Source organism: Manis javanica, chromosome 10 (genome assembly GCF_040802235.1).
Source record: "Manis javanica isolate MJ-LG chromosome 10, MJ_LKY, whole genome shotgun sequence".
Classification (NCBI taxonomy): Eukaryota; Metazoa; Chordata; class Mammalia; order Pholidota; family Manidae; genus Manis; species Manis javanica.
In genome coordinates this window covers 25,057,426-25,072,716 of record NC_133165.1, presented here as the reverse complement: position 1 = coordinate 25,072,716, position 15,291 = coordinate 25,057,426, and the positions used below count along the sequence as shown (strand labels likewise).

Sequence of the window (15,291 nt, the reverse complement as noted above, 5' to 3'; positions counted from 1 at the left end):
TTCTGCTTCTGGTGTGGCTGTCAAGGAGGCTGTGGGTTTGGATTCTGGGGGAGAGGTTGGGGCAAGGGCATGTTTTGGATGATTAATTGATCGTGTTTGCCTTGGCAGGTTATTTCTTACATGCCTTTGACATGTGAGGATAGAGGTCTGGAAGACGTAGGGGGCCTGTCCCCAGCCAGGTGACAAGTAGGCCTAGGCTCCTGTCTTGGTTCTAAATCGAGCATTCGCCTACAGTGCAATTCAACAATAAGGGAATTATGCAAGTCCTTGTTTTCTCGATCTTGGTCACCATGGCTACTGTGTTAGTCTGTGAGGGCCGCTGTATGTAACAAAGTGCCACCCACTGTGGGGCGGAAACAACAGAAAGCCCCCTCCCAGTCCTGGGGGTGAAGTCTGAGGTCTGGTGTGGGCAGGCTGGCTCCATAGGGAGGCCATGAAGGATGGCCTGCTCTAGGCCACTGCAAGCTGCTGGCCATCCCTGGGGCTCCCTGGCTTGTGGAAGTATCACCTGGACTTCTGCCTCCATCTCCTGTGGTACCCCTTTCCATAAGAATGCAGTCATGCTGGGCTGGGGCCTACCCTAGTGACCTCCTTTTAACTTGATTTCCTCTGCAAAGACTTCTTCTCCAAATAAGGTCACCTTCTGAGGACCTGGGGGTCAGAGTAGCTTTATACCTGTTTGGGGAGACATAGTTCACTCCAGATGACTTTCCTGGGTGGGCAGGGTGTTTTTCTTTGACCTATCAGGGACAGGAGTCCACTGCTAAGTGGACACAGCAGGTCCCAGAATGCCAGGTGTGGGACAATTCCATGTTTGTCAAAGGCAAGGCCAGCAATAACAGTATCTGTGGGCAGATAGGCTTGCTATTTTGGTTCTTTTTTTTTGGAAAAGCTAATATATACAGGCTTTGGGGTGGTATTGTGAATTCTCTGATGTCTGCATCCTGCTTTTATACGTGGTTACATTTTACAGGGGAGAATATCCCTTAGTGTGAGGTGGATCATCAAATGGAGCTGAAGTCCCCTAAATATAAAGTCCTGAGAGTCCTCAAATCCTGGAGGTTCTCATGTCCCACGACGTTTGCTTGACCAGTGAGGGAGCTGCCACGAAGTGCTTATGATACAGGCCCAGGAAGGTGCTTTGCTTCTGGGAGCATGGGCCCCTGGGTCTTGGGCCCCAGGAGGCCTGCAGCCAGGAGGCCAGCATGGAGGCAGCACTCGGAGGTGGGCAGAGGGGCGGAAGCCCGAGGAGGGAGCTTTCCTCAGCTTGAGTCATAGCAAGAAGCATGTGGTGGGGCCTTGATAAAGCACGGGGGTCTAGCTGCCCCACAGGGACTGTGTCTCAGGGTGCTGTCCCAGGTGCTTGGTGTGTGAGTTCTCAGCTCGGGCCATTGAAGGTTGCTATTCCAGGGTGGAGGCTTGAAGTGGGTGATACTCCTTATCCAGCAAAATGCCTTACAGAGCCTTAGAGCTTTCCTCCAAGAGGTAATCTTTCAGAAGATCGTGTGCTGATCTTGTGATAAACGTCATAATCCTTTTAATAGTGAACTTTAAGTGCTGCAGGAAAGATTGCCCCGTGAAAATGACTCGTTTTCCTTCACCAGCTCCCAACTTGCCCTTCTTCGGAGGTCTTTCCTTGCTTTGTGACACGTGTCAGTGGATGTGGTCGTTTCCACATATGTGCGTTTTTATGTTTGATTCTTAGTAGCATTTTTTTTATCATGGTAAAACACACATAACCTGACACCACTTTGACCACTTCTGAATCTCCTTTTCAATGGCTTTAAGTGCCTTTGCATGGCTGTGTCATAATTTTTACTCTCTCAAAACTTTTTCACATTTGATGGCTCTCTGTGTTTTTCTTTTCAGAAAACACCTTTATGCCAAGGAAATGATTTAAAAGAAAATAACTCTCGAGCATGTAGCTCTCTCAGGAACTGGGTTCTAGGGTCAGGGTCTGCATGTACTTGTGGCCCCATAGCCGAGTACCAGCCCGCTCCCCAGGGGGCAAGTGAGTTCATGTTTCCCAGACATGAGTGATTGCCGCTTTTCTCTCAAATCCTCGCTGGCTCTGCGATGGCTCTTTTTTGCTCCACTTTGTGGATGTGGACACCACGTAGGGCTGGGTGTTTCTCTTCCGGGGTGTGGCACCTTCTCCCCTATGCCCTCAGGGGAGGCTTGTGCTCTACTGACCCAACAATCAGATAATCCAGGCCAACCCTTGGTCTTCACTGACAAAGTATGATGTACTTTACCTGTGGAATGAGTGGGCACACCCAGGAAGGGATGACCCAGGCTTGCTTTCTTGAGAGACTTTTATGGAAGTAAATACTTCCACTCAGACACCCGTTTCTGAGGGCTGGGGGTCTTAGTGGGCTGTCCAGTGAGTCTGGTGACTTGGTTTTGCAGCCAGCATGTGCTTCCAGGTGACCGGCACTGCATGACCATCTGGTGGCACACAGAGGCATGAGCTAGGTGGACAGGTTTACTGGACTCCCTAGGCCGCTCAGAAGCAAGCTCTCATGGAAGTGACCATCCCCTCCATCAGCACACAGGGAACGCCTGGGCCTTTCCAGGTCTCAGGTGGCTACCAGGGAGAGATTTGGTGAGCATCCCTGTTGGGTGGTAGGTGGTGTGCACAGTGCCGAGGGCACGTACACCATCAAAGTTTTGCCTGGGTGGAGGGGCTTGGGTGGACATGGCCAGGCAGATACGGCAGTGGCAGCTTGGGCTGTCCCAGAGCCATCTGGTGGCCTGGAGCCTGGGGGTGGATAGAGGGGTGGCAGCAGACCGTCCTGGAGGTGGCCAGACTTGGGGAACCTGGCTCCAGGCTGTATCCTGGGGGCTGCCGGAGCCACTGCAGGCTTTGACATGACAGTAGTGCAGTCCTGGCCACTCTTTCCTGGGTCAGCGAGTGGACAGGAGGAGACTTCTGCAAAGGGGATGCCCAGCGGGGTGGAGTAGGGGTGGGGGTGGAAGGGATGTGGGAAATTCCTGCACCTTCCTATTAATTTCACCACAAAGCTGAAATTGCCTTAAAAAAACAAAGTCTTTAAAATTAGAAAGAAAGTGGGTCCCCCGAATGATTTCCTTCCCGGTCTGTGGGGATGTGGCAGAGGGGTGGCTAGGGGAGGAGAGACGCGGATGTTCAGAGGCTGGGATGAGTGGGATTGGAGGGGTGGGCAGCCCGGGATGGGCTTTGGCATGGGGGGCTGGGGTCACCCAGGAGCTCTGGGAGAGGCTGCTGCTGGTGGTGGAGAGGTGGCAGGAAGCACAATTGGTGCTCCGGTCCCAGGATCATTCCCAGTATTTGGCAGCTGCAAACCCAGCTGCCATGAACATTCATCTTCCAGATATTCATGTGAAGGCAGATTGTTATTTCACATGAGTAACCATATAGTGGTGCAATTGCTGGGCCACATGGACAGTGTGTGTTTAGCTTTATAAGAAACTTCCAAACTATTTCCTGAGTGGCTGCCCATCTCCCAGCCAGCAAAGTTCTCCATCCTCAGCGTTGTGACACTTGCTATTGTCAGTTTGAAGTTTAGCTGCTCTGATAGGTGTGTCGGGGCCTCAGGTGGTTTTAATTTACCTTTCCCAGTGACCAAGGTGTGGCCCATGTTTTCACATACTTACTTGTCCTTCTTACATCTTTGGTGAGGTGTCTGTTTGTGTCTTGTCCATTTTCCTTGTTATTGTCTGTTGTTTTCTTACCATTGATTTTGAGACTTTTTTTATATGTTTAACCTGTATCCTTGTATATGTGGACACAAGCTCTTTGTCCAGTGTCTTATTGGCAAATATCTTTCTGTCTGTAGCTTGTCTTCTTACTCTCTTATAAAAGGTTTTACTTTGGAAGTCTAATTTATCGATGTATTTTTAGTGGGTTATGCTTTTGTATTTGATGTTGCATGTGTGCATCAGCCGTAGCTTGATGAGCCTGTGGGTCTGTTTCTGGACCCCTGCTGTCCTCCTCTGTTGAGCTCTCCTCCCGGTGACACTGCACCAACGCGGTCCCTGTCATCTGTTTGGTGAGTACTCAAGTCAGGCAATATGAATCTCTCCACTTTGCTCATTTGCAAAGCCCTTTGCCTTTCCAGGTGTATTTCAGAATGATCTCGGCGATGTCTGCCAAAAAATCCTCTTGGGATCACACTGAGTCTATAAATCAGTTTGGGGTAAACAGACACTTTAACAGTACTGAGTCTTCCAACCCATGAATCTCTCTCCCCCTGAATGTTGGATTTTGTCAAATTCCTTTATCTACTGAGAATATGGTGAATTACATCAATCCCTTTTTGAATTTTGAAATAGCCTTGCATTCCTGGGAAAAACTCTATTGGCTTGTGTTATATTATCCATTTGGTATAAAACAGAACAAACCCTGCTGCTGTTCAGAGGAGCCTGGTGGTGGTGTGGGACAGGCCTGGCCCGGCTGCACTGCCGCCTGGATTTACAGCCCTGCACCTGCCTCGTGCTTCTTATTATCTGTCAGCAGGAGGCAGTGTGCCCCCCCCCGCCCCCCGCGCCCCCCCCCCACCCCCCCGTCCCTGCTGAGCCTGGAGCACATGGGGCCACTCATGGTGGCCATTCACTCATTGGGGCTGGTTCCCTGGCCCTCGCTCAGACTTTCAGTTTGCAGCTTCTGATAGAGCTGGTCTGGTCCTCCTGGGCAGGCTTGGAGGCGCCTGGTTCCTTTGCCTGGTGAGCATGCCCAGCAGTCGGGGGCAGAGCCCTGAGGGCTGCTGGCCCTGAACTCCCAGGCTTTCTCTAGTGCTCCTGAAGCCTACACCGGGCAGTGGGGCCACGTGGGCCACCCTGGTGGTGGGCTGCCTGCCTTGGGCCCCGGCTCACCCACTCCAGGCAGGGCCTGCTTCTCCTATGACCTCCTCCCTGGGCAGAGCAGTGCTGCTAGCCCAGAGACCACCAGAAACTCCCAAACAGGGAAGTGTTAATTTGCTATGTTTTTATTTCCAGGATGATTTTATAATGTCAGTAACAGAAAATAAAATTTAAAAAGAAGTTTGCCACCCTTATTTTTTATATGCTTATAAGAAGGAGCCATTTAGTGTCCCCCCCATTCCACACTAACATCGCCATGGCCCGTGGAAAGTGCCACTGAGCACGAGGGGTGGAGTGACTGTCGCTGTCTAGAGTTGCTGCCCTGCCGTGAACTGCCCGTCTCAGGCTCCACTCCTGCACGTCCCCTGCTTGCTCCGTGACAGCGCACATGGCTCTCTGGCCACTCTGTGTCTGCAGAAGGAACTCCCAACCTGGAGCTGACCAAGGGCCACTGGTGCTGCATTTGATGGAAGCGTTTTTCTTGCTGAAGTGTCATTGATACACAGCCTTGTATTGGTTTCAAGTGTACAGCGCATGGTTCTGCACTTACCAGCACCACTGAACCCTCACCCCCTCTAGCACGACCACTACCCGTCAGCACAGGAGGGCCCTATGGAACCGCTGGCTATGGAGGCGTTTTAACTGAGGAGCTGGCCGAGTCGGCCGGGTGAGCGGGGGTGCTTAGGCGCTTTCACAGGAAAGTTAAGGGCATGAAATCCATGAACAGTGAACGAAGGTCTATGTCATAACTTTAGGAAATGAAGAAAGTACAGAAAAGGACGAACACGTGTGTCACACTGGCCAGCTTTCTGCATCAACTCTGCATCAGTGCTGTCCTGGGTGTGGCTTCTTCTCGCTTTGTCTCTCCTACTCCCACATGTGTAACAAAGTTTGTCCCACTATATGTGATTTTTTAAAATGGTGGACTATTTTCTAGAAGTTTCAGGTCTGCAGAGAAGTTGAGCGGAAAGTACAGAGGCCCCCAGCCCCCATCATCACCATCTCACGGCCGTGCGGCACTTTGTCAAAGCTGACGAGCAACACTCATGTTGACGAGACTCCATGGTTACCTGAGGGCCATTCCCGGCTGTGCCTTTGTGGTTTGAACTGTGTGATGACATGTGCCCCCAGTACCATGTCACATGGAGCTGTTTTGCTCCCTAAAAGCTGTGGTGCTCTGCCTGTGCATCCCTCCCTCCCCCAAACCCTTGGAACCTCTGACCTTCTATGACTCCATAGTTTTGCCTTTTCCCAAAGGTCACAGAGTTGGAACCACATGGTATGAAGCTTCTTCCACTCAGTGACGTGCACCTGAGGGGCGCCCATGTCTCCCCATGGCCGGATAGCTCATTTCCCTTTAATGTTGTGTAATATTTCGCTGGGTGAACCATAGTTTTCCATCACCTGCTGAAGGATATCTGGGTTGCTTCCAAGTTCTGGGAGTTATGAATAAGGCTGCTGCAGACACCCGTGGGCAGGCTTTGTGAGGACCTAACTGTTCATCTCATCTGAGTGATCACCAAGTAGTGTGGTTGCTGGATTGTGTGCTCAGAGCACGCTTGGCTTTGTAAGGACCCACTGAAGAGGCTGCCCCAGATGCCCAGGCACTGAGTGAGTGACAGCACTAATGCCCCGTACCCTTGCTGGCATTCCAGGGCTGCAGTTCCCGGTCTGGCCCTTCTTGTAGGCCATGATGTCTCTTGTGACCTGCATTTCCCTGGGGACGTGTGAAGTGTTAGCTTGCCATCTTGTATCTTTGCTGAGGCATCTGCTAAGATCATTGGCTATTTTTCCAGTTGGGTGGGTTGTTTTCCTATTGTTGAGTTTTGAGAGTTCTTTGTACGTTTTACATACAAGTCCTTTATCAGACGTGCATTTTGCGAATATTTTCTCCCAGTCTGTGGCTTGTGTTTTCATTCTCTTAACTGTCTGTAGTTTTGAACCCTGCTTTTCAGTTTTCTTAAACCAAATTTTATGTGGTTGTTTATATGGTCACTCAGTGTTATCGAAAACTTGATTGAAAGGTGCGGCATATTCTATCATACAGATGTTCCTAAACTGATATAAGTAGAACTATGGGGCTCAGAAGTACGTGTTGACGTGTAATGCCACTTGTTCTCTGGAAAGCCTTCTTCATTCAGTCATTCATCTTTGTTGGGCACCTGCTATGTGTCAGGTGCTGGGACATGTGGCGAGCTCTGCAGGAAGCACGGGATTTTCGGCTGCACCACCCTGGTGGGTGCAACACCCACGTACCCCAGTTGCATGAGGCAGTGGGGCCGGCACCCTGCCGACACCTCCCAACGCCTGGCTCATCACTAAGTTCAGTCTTTTTCTCATGATTGGGCCACACGTAATGGATCCTGGAAAGGCATGTGCAAATCAGAAATTTAGAATCAAGTATGTGGTGAGACATGTTATTTAAAGGGATCCCAGGATAAGTTTAAATCTTTTTCAAAAGTTGTATTTTTTGGCCATAATGCAATACAGCTACAAATCATTAATACAAGGATAACCAGAAAAGGGGAAAAGCCTCCTCATGTGTTTGGAAACCAATAGTGAGCTTTTGCATAATTTTATTAGAGAGGGAGATTGTCATAGTAAAAGAAGATTGCTGTAGGAGAAAATTATGAAACAGGCGGGACTGAGTGACACTAAAAGCATCACATTATCAGACCTCAGGTGTGCCGCACAGCCAGTACTAAAGGGAAATTTATGGCTTTGTTGGAAGACAAGATTAGACATTAACGAGCTGCATGTTGGTTCCCTAGGCCACTGAGCAGTTGTCATGAATGGGGTGGCTTAAGATAACGGGTGCCTCGCAGGCCTGAGGCCAGCCCTGGGCAGGGCCTCAGTCTGAGGCTCCTCCTGGGGACTCTGGTGGGCTTCCGCCCCCGCTTCCCTCCGGGCTCTGGTGGTGCCCGCAGACCTGGTCTGGTGGGCGCAGCCTGTCTGCCGGATCCTGCCTCCTGGCTCACAGTGTGCTCTGTGCATGTGTCCAGTTCCCCTCTTACCTTGAGGACGCCGGTCACTGGACCAGACCCACCCTAATCCAGGGTGGCCCATTTCCGAATGAAGCTGCCTCTGAGGCTCTATTGGTCATGAATTTGAGGGGCCCATTCAAGTCAGTACAGTGTGCAACCCAAGTCAGGAAGAGAGTGAAAAATGCCATGAAATAAAAATGGTAAAGGTAAACCAAAGGTTAATGAAGCAAATCGAAGGCCTTGTAGCAGACAGTTAACCAGCGCTGACTCTGAATAATGAAGTGGAAAAGCATCTGGGAAGGCTGGCTGTGTAGAGGGTGGGCAGGAGGCTGCAGGTAGAGGTCAGGGAGAGGGGTGATTCTCTGAGCAGGGTGCTCAGTTGGTGGCCAGGGGGACTCCACTGCCCACAGTGTCCCCTGGGTTCAGCTCTTCTCATCTGGAATCTGCTCAGAAGGCACCTCCTCCAGGAAGCCCTCCTCGACTCCTTCCCATCGATGCCTGGGAGCCTCCCCTTTCTGGCAGTGCCTTGTACCTGTGGTTGCCTGTCATCTTCCATGACCTTCCAGCTGTCATTCCTGTTAGATGGAACCCTCCTCTGTGACAGAACCATGCCTTTTTCTCTGCTATATTCTCTGTGTATACAGAAGGTGCTCAAAAAAATGCTTTCAGCTCTGTGTTTCTCTGCTCACCCTGTCTCTGAATGGTTGGGTGGCTTGGGACATAGTCTTTACTCTCTCCAGGCCTCAGTTTCCTTGCCTCATAGATGGGCACCGCTCACCTGGGCCTGCCTCCCACTGTGAAATGCTTCTGGCTTGGTGGCTGTGACCACCGACCCCTCCCCTGAAGACTCCAGGACCTTGAGTCCCACGGCCTCCCCTGGACCTAGGATTTCAGGTCAGCAAAGAGCAGGCCCCTATGGTGCTGAGGACCATCCTCCTGGGAGGAGGCTCTGGATGCACGGCCTGCCCGGTGCTCAGTGGACAGCCCCCTGGGAGTCGCACCCTGTGGAATGACCTCTCCTGCTCTGGGTTGTGTGCGGCCCATGGGAAGAATCAGTTTGCATGGCTAACTGCTCTTGGCAGGTCCCCTACGAGGGACAGGGGAGACAGGGCTGGGAAAACCGCCATGCGCGCTGGCTGAGTCACATTAGCTTCTCCCTGGAAGGTCTCTTGAGATCCCACACCCCCCTATGGAGGGTTTCCCCCAGCCGGAAAATGGTCAGAAGATGGCCACCGGGGTCATTTACAGCCCAGGAGTTTTTGGCCCCGAGGGCAGCCTGGGGACAGGCCCTTGGGCTGAATTTCATTCTGGGGCAGAGGCTGGCCTTGGGGCTTTCTGGAAGTGCTGTTTCACAGTTGCTGGGAAGAATCCTTTGGCCTGGGAAGCCTATCCTGACCCCGTGCCCTGCACCATCCTGTGGCTCCAGACAATTCATCAGTGTGCAAACAGGAGACAGGAAGGGGGCCTCCGAAAAGCGGGAGGTTTTCCTGGAATCCCGGGGGAGGGGAAGGGCTGCCATCCAGGAGAGTGCCGTGTCCTCCCATGAGCCAGCATCCCTGGCCGCCCAGGCCCCACTTCCTCTTTGTGCTTCCCAGAGTGGCTTTGTGGTTTGAATAGCATGTGTCCCACCTAACGTGGCCTCTTGCTGCAGGGTAGAAAATCATCCCCGGGCAGGCCATGCACGCTGGCCCAAGAACACGGGGTTTCCTTGAAAGGCAGCTTCTGGTGGCTGTGTGGGAGAGCCGGCACCCCAACACAGCTGGGGAATGGCCTCTGGCCGGGTCTTCCAGGCTGGGCATGTCTCCAGACGGCACAGGTCTGTGGCCTTCAAAGTGCCTCATCGGCCCATGAGCTGCTGACTCAGCAGCTTTATTTCATCCCGATCCCTCCGGCTGCACCTCTCGCGGGGCAAGCCTGCACACCTGCCTGCCCTCTTGGGGCTGCGGGCCCCCCCGAGCCTCCCCACTGACACCAGCCGGGTCACACGGTGCCCCCGAAGCTGTGGCCACCTGGCCGATGTGTGCGGGTCAGTGTGCTCTCCTACCTGCCCGCTGTGGCCCAGCACAGTCACGACGTGGTTCCTGTGAATGAGTGGCTAAGTGGTGGTTTGTAATGAACAGGATGCAGGCCTCCAGTTTGGCCGTTTGTTTGTTATTTTCAGCAGTTAGTGCACACCTTGAAATGCGAGTGGGTGGGTGACATGCAGTTGGCGGGGCTTCGGCAGCAGGTCGTTTGGAGCAACATTACGTGAACCCCCCCCAGTGGCTTTGAGCAAAATGCTGTGGAGGTGGATGGAGGAAGGGGAGGCCATGGGAGGGCTTCCTTCTGGAGATGGCATTGAAATGGGCCTTCAGGCATACATAGGAGTTCACCAGGGACGCCACAGGGTTCTGGGCAGTATAGTGGAGCCCTCTCGCTTGGCGAGCTCCTCCGTCTCCAGGTTGCCATGCTTGTCTCTGGGGGATGGCTTTGTGGGATCCCTCAGAGCTGAGCATCCAGACAGGATCCCGTGTCTCTGTCCCAGGCCTCTCTGGGCCATTCCCAAGTCGAGGTCTCACTGTTATCTTTAATCAGTGTGTCCAAAACTGTATCAAAGACAAACCAACCACGGGACAGAGCAGGAAGAGGATGTGGAGAAATTGGAGCCCTCGTGCGCTGCTGCTGGGGCTGTAAAGCAGAGTTTGGTGGCTCTTCAATGAGCTAATAGCCATGTGACCCCACAGTTCTCCTAGGAGTACACCCGAAGAATAGAGAACAGCCTTTACACACACCTGTACACGCATGTTCACGATCGACAGGAGATGGAAATGACCCAAGGCCTGTCGGTGATGGGCGCACTGCACACGCTGGAATCAGGTGGCCTTACTGAGGACCCAGCATGGACGCCAGCGCAGGGGAGAACCTCGGGGACATGATGCTGAGCAAGAGAAGCTGGGCAGGGAAGGACACAGTTATTCCACTCATGTGAAGTGCCCACAGCTGGCACCCATGGGCGGGTGTCGGTCAGTGGGCGCTGGGGCTGGAGAGGCACGGGGGTGATGGCTAATGGGGACAGGCGGTTCTGGGGATGGGAACACCTTGGAAGTAGATGGTGGTGGTGGTTGTGTAATGCCATGAACTGGATTGCCACTTTTCAAGGGCTAATGGTTAAGTTCGCGTCCCCACAGTGGCTGGAATGAGTCCCTCTTCCAGCTGCCTTGCTGCAGAGTCCTGATGCCCCGTGGCCACACGGGGTCATGATGGCCACTCTGCCCACCTGCTGCCTGTCTCTCCTGGGTGACCAAGAGGCTCAAGTCACTGAGACTAGGTCACACTACAGACTCCAAAACCTGAGTTTCAAGATCCCGCCAACTCATTTATTCTCTCACCATTGCTCTTTTGTGTAACAATGTCTGAAAGCGAAGGGCAGAGGCTTTCTCTTGAGACACAGTGGGTTGTTTGTGTTGCACACAGTTGGCGTTTGTGGCGTACACAGCAACAGTCGATGATGTTTGTGAGGATTTCTTACCAGGTGCTACGGGTGAATGAGGCTTCTATGTAACCCTACAGAACATATAGCAGCCAGTCGCCATCCTCTCCCTCCCCGCAGTTCCCAGTGGGTAGGAATTTAAGTGACTCCTGGCATGAGGGAGATGTTCGGCCATTCTCAGAGATCACGAGGTGGCCGTTGTCCTGGCAGCAAGTGGGCAGGTGTTTGCATGGAGTCCTGGAGTGCAGGTGGGGCTGGCGTTGGCAGGGTGGGCCTGCCTCTGGGTATGAGGACGCGGGCTCCTGGGTGGCTCAGTCAATGAGAGCTCCCCCCAGCTCTGGCGGGAGATGTGGACATGCTACCACATGCCGCTGTGCCGTACCCGTGGCCGGGGAGATGCTCGTGTGCGGGTTGTCTTGTAGACATGAGCCAACAGGTAACACTTGGACTGAGTTGTCCAGTCGCCCTGGGGCTGTGGCAGTGATTTGGGCAGCATGGTCTCAGGCCTCCACCCAGGAAATGGCCTCTGTTGCAGCTGAGATTGGAGCCCATCAGAGGGTTCAGGTCAGAGGTGGACCAGCGGTCTGATGTGTTATGTGGCCAATGCTATGCCTCCACTATTTTTAATTGCTTGATCACTTCCCTTCTAAAATCCTGAATTTTTAATAACACATTAACTCCTTAATTTACAATTTCACGGTCAGCTGTACGCTTCAGTCCCCACTTTGTAGGACAGAGATCTCCATGTGCCTGCCTCAGTGTTCCTCTCCAAAGCCCTGCTGCCCTTTTGTTATATGAACTTTTAATTTCTCACTGTCTACATCGATACCGCTTATATTTTTTCAAAAATTGCCATTTTGTCTTTTATGCCTTGTCTATAGGTTTATCCTAAAGACTGAAAATTTGAAAAATGCCTTTATGACAGCTGCCCACATGAATGACAGCTTAACTGGCCATGAGGGTGGGCAGGAAGTGAGTTTCCCTCCAAATGTGGGGCCCTTTGCTCCCACCATCTGGTGCCAGGGCTTCTGTTGAGAAGTCTGGGCCACTCTGACCATCCGCCTGGCACCTGTAGCAGCTTCGGGTCACACTAGAGTTCCCAGTGCTGTCTCCTTGATCACTAGACCATTCTGTGTCATCCAGGAGACCCGGTTCCTCACTTCAGGGAAGTTTATTTACTCCTGTCATTATTTCTCTCTTGTTTTATCTTCTGGAGCTCCTGTTAATCAGGTATTGAACTTGGTAGATGGTTTTGGTATCTTTTTTTTCCCCATGATTTCTCTTTACCATTTTTTTCCTCCTTTCTGGGATAGTTTCATGATTTAGATTACTGGTGTTATATGTTGTGTGTGTCATGTTACATTTAAAATGCAATTCATGCTTTATATGTAATAGAAATTGTATTTATAGTGATTAAGTATAAACATATATGTGTTAAATTTAGCAGGTTTCTTTTTGAAGGAAACTTCCACCAACTGAACACCCTACTCCCGCTCGGTGGGTGGAAAAGCTGCCAGACCTCTCCGAGCTCAGTGTAGGTGGGTTTTTCTGGGGCTGTCCTTTCTTCCCTGGGCTATTGTTTCCTCCAGGCCATTTTCTCCTTGTGTTTATCCTGGTCCCCAGTTTTGTGCCAAGCACCTCCCTCTGTGTTGAGTAGTATTTAAGAATCCTCTTGAGCCTGATTAGAATTAGAAACCTGAAGGATGTGGAACAGAAGTTTCAACATTTGACTAGATGTTTGATATTAAGGAATGAACATGGTTTTTTTAGGTTGATAGAGGGTTTTCTCATTATGTTTCTTAAAAGTCATCTTTTAGAGGTACATCCTGAAGTATTTTAAACAAAATCACATAATATCAGAGATTTGCTTCAACCTTTGTGTGTGTGTGCATGTGCGTGGATATGTACATGCATGTCAGATATATGTGCTATGTGTATATTATGTCTTACTATGTGTAGGCATGTGGGTGTGTATTATACATGTGTGTTGTGTATGTGTATTAGCATGTGTATTATACATGTACATGTACCTGTTGTATGTATGCATTAGTGTGTGTATGCATGCTTATGTGTGCATCTTATGTGTATGCCTTAGTGTGTGTGTGCATGGGTGGTGTGTATGATATATGTGTGCACACATACATGTGTGTGCATGGGTGGTGTGTATGCATTAGTGTGTGTGTGTGTGTGTGTGTGTACATGTGCCTACATGTAGGGTGGGTGGAGGTGAGGTGAAGGATGGGGGCTGTTCTGATGGTCTTTGAAGGTGGGTGATGGTGTTTGGCATCCATGATGTCACTCTCTCTAGTTTGCATGGATTTGAGAATTTCCACGGAAGGCAGGGAGAGGCAGCAGCAGGCAGCTGGCCCATGTGCCTGCCCGTGGGGTGCCAGGCCCAGGGTCAGGTTCTTGACTGACTTTGGTCGCCCTGCTCTGCCCTGTAGGGTCCCTTCCTGACTCTGGGGGCCCACTGCCCTCACACTCCAGGTGTGTCCCACTGTGAGGTTTCTCTGGAGTCCTTGCTGCCTAGACTCCTATGCTCACTTTCCAATCTCACTGACGTGTTCGTGTCTCTCTGGAGAAAGGAGGGGGAGGTGGGCTGTCATCTGTTGTCTTTTCTTCTGGATGTTCCTTGAAGATTCTTTCACACAACTGCATGAGATTGCACTGAACAACCCCAAATGGAGCACAGAGAGGTGATGTGATTTGCTCAGGGTCACACAGCCCCTAGGAGGGTAGTGTGCCCAGCTCGGCACCTCACCCCTAGACGGTCGATTTCCCCAAACTGCCTGGTGCTACACCGGTTTGTGTCTCTCCCCTCTCCCTGCTTTCTCTGCCCTTTTCCCAAAGGGGTACTGCACTGAGTGCAGGGCCCACAGCCCCCGCCCCCCCCCCCCCCCCCCCCCGTCTCTGGCCTTGAGCCTCACTGAGTGCTGGGGTGGGGTTTGGGCTGCAGGTTATGCAGGTGCAGAGCCCCAGGCCTGGGAGGGGAGGGCACCTGTGCAAAAGCGCCCTGGCTTCAGACCAGGGCTGAACTGAAATGCACACGCTGCCTAAAGGCCCTAACTTCACTGAAAACATCTAGTCTGTGGGCTGGACTAAGCACAGAGCCACGGACGAGCTGTGCAGCGGTCGCCAGCCCGCCAGTGTGGTAGCAGTGGGGCCCTCGTGCACGTCCCAGCTCAGGTGGGGAGGCCTCCGACCACCCTCACCCCCAGGGCATGGCTGTGGCTGCTGTCTCTCAAAGTTGATGCATATAGTATTGAATTTTTGATTGGCTCTATATTCTTTCCTCTTTTTAAAGTAATAAATACATTTTTGTGGGGAAAAGTCATAACACCTATGACAGTGTTGAGAACATGATGGGCAGCTGGCATCTGCAGAAGGACTATGAGTGACTGTTTTCTTCAGTTTTGGGGGAGCAGTGGCTTCTTGGTTTTCTTTTTCTCACAGGTTCTTTGTGGAAAATCCGCTCCCCACCTCCATTTGAATTGCAAAGTCCCCTCTGGGGCCTTTTAAATCTTCTTTATAAAGTACAAGCCCTTAGCAGAATTGCCTCCAGAAGTCATATACACTGTAGTATGAATTAGGAGAGCTTCATGGAGTCCGCAGGGTTCAGAGGATACCTGGGAAGCTTGAAATCGGAGGTGGAGTGGGAAGAGGGTTCTTTGGAAAGTGAGGCAGCTCCCTGGGTGGCTGGGTGGCAGGAATCCTGTGAGGAGGATGCGGCAGAGCCTGCAGACTCAGCCTCCTTATTGCCTGTATTTTCTGGGTGAAATCAAGTGTAGCTGTCTGAAAGGTCTGTTTGCCTTTCATGCATCCACCTTATGTTTTCTGCACGTCTCTGTGAGCTGGATGCTGGGTATGGGGAGGGTGTCAGAACCAGTGCGTCTCCTGCCTGGTGGGGACCTCAGGCACTTGCCGGGGATGTGGGCCCTGTGGGGTTGACCTCCCTACCTGGTACCTGGTGGGAGGAGGTGGACTTGGAGGCCCCTT

General features: G+C 51.8%; 1 protein-coding gene across 6 annotated transcripts in view; it reads left to right on the top strand.

The window, feature by feature from the left end:
* The window catches only part of PRKAR1B (protein kinase cAMP-dependent type I regulatory subunit beta), an 85,714-nt gene that overhangs the window by 10,139 nt on the left and 60,284 nt on the right, over positions 1-15,291 (top strand). The gene's annotated exons all lie outside the window — the stretch shown is intronic.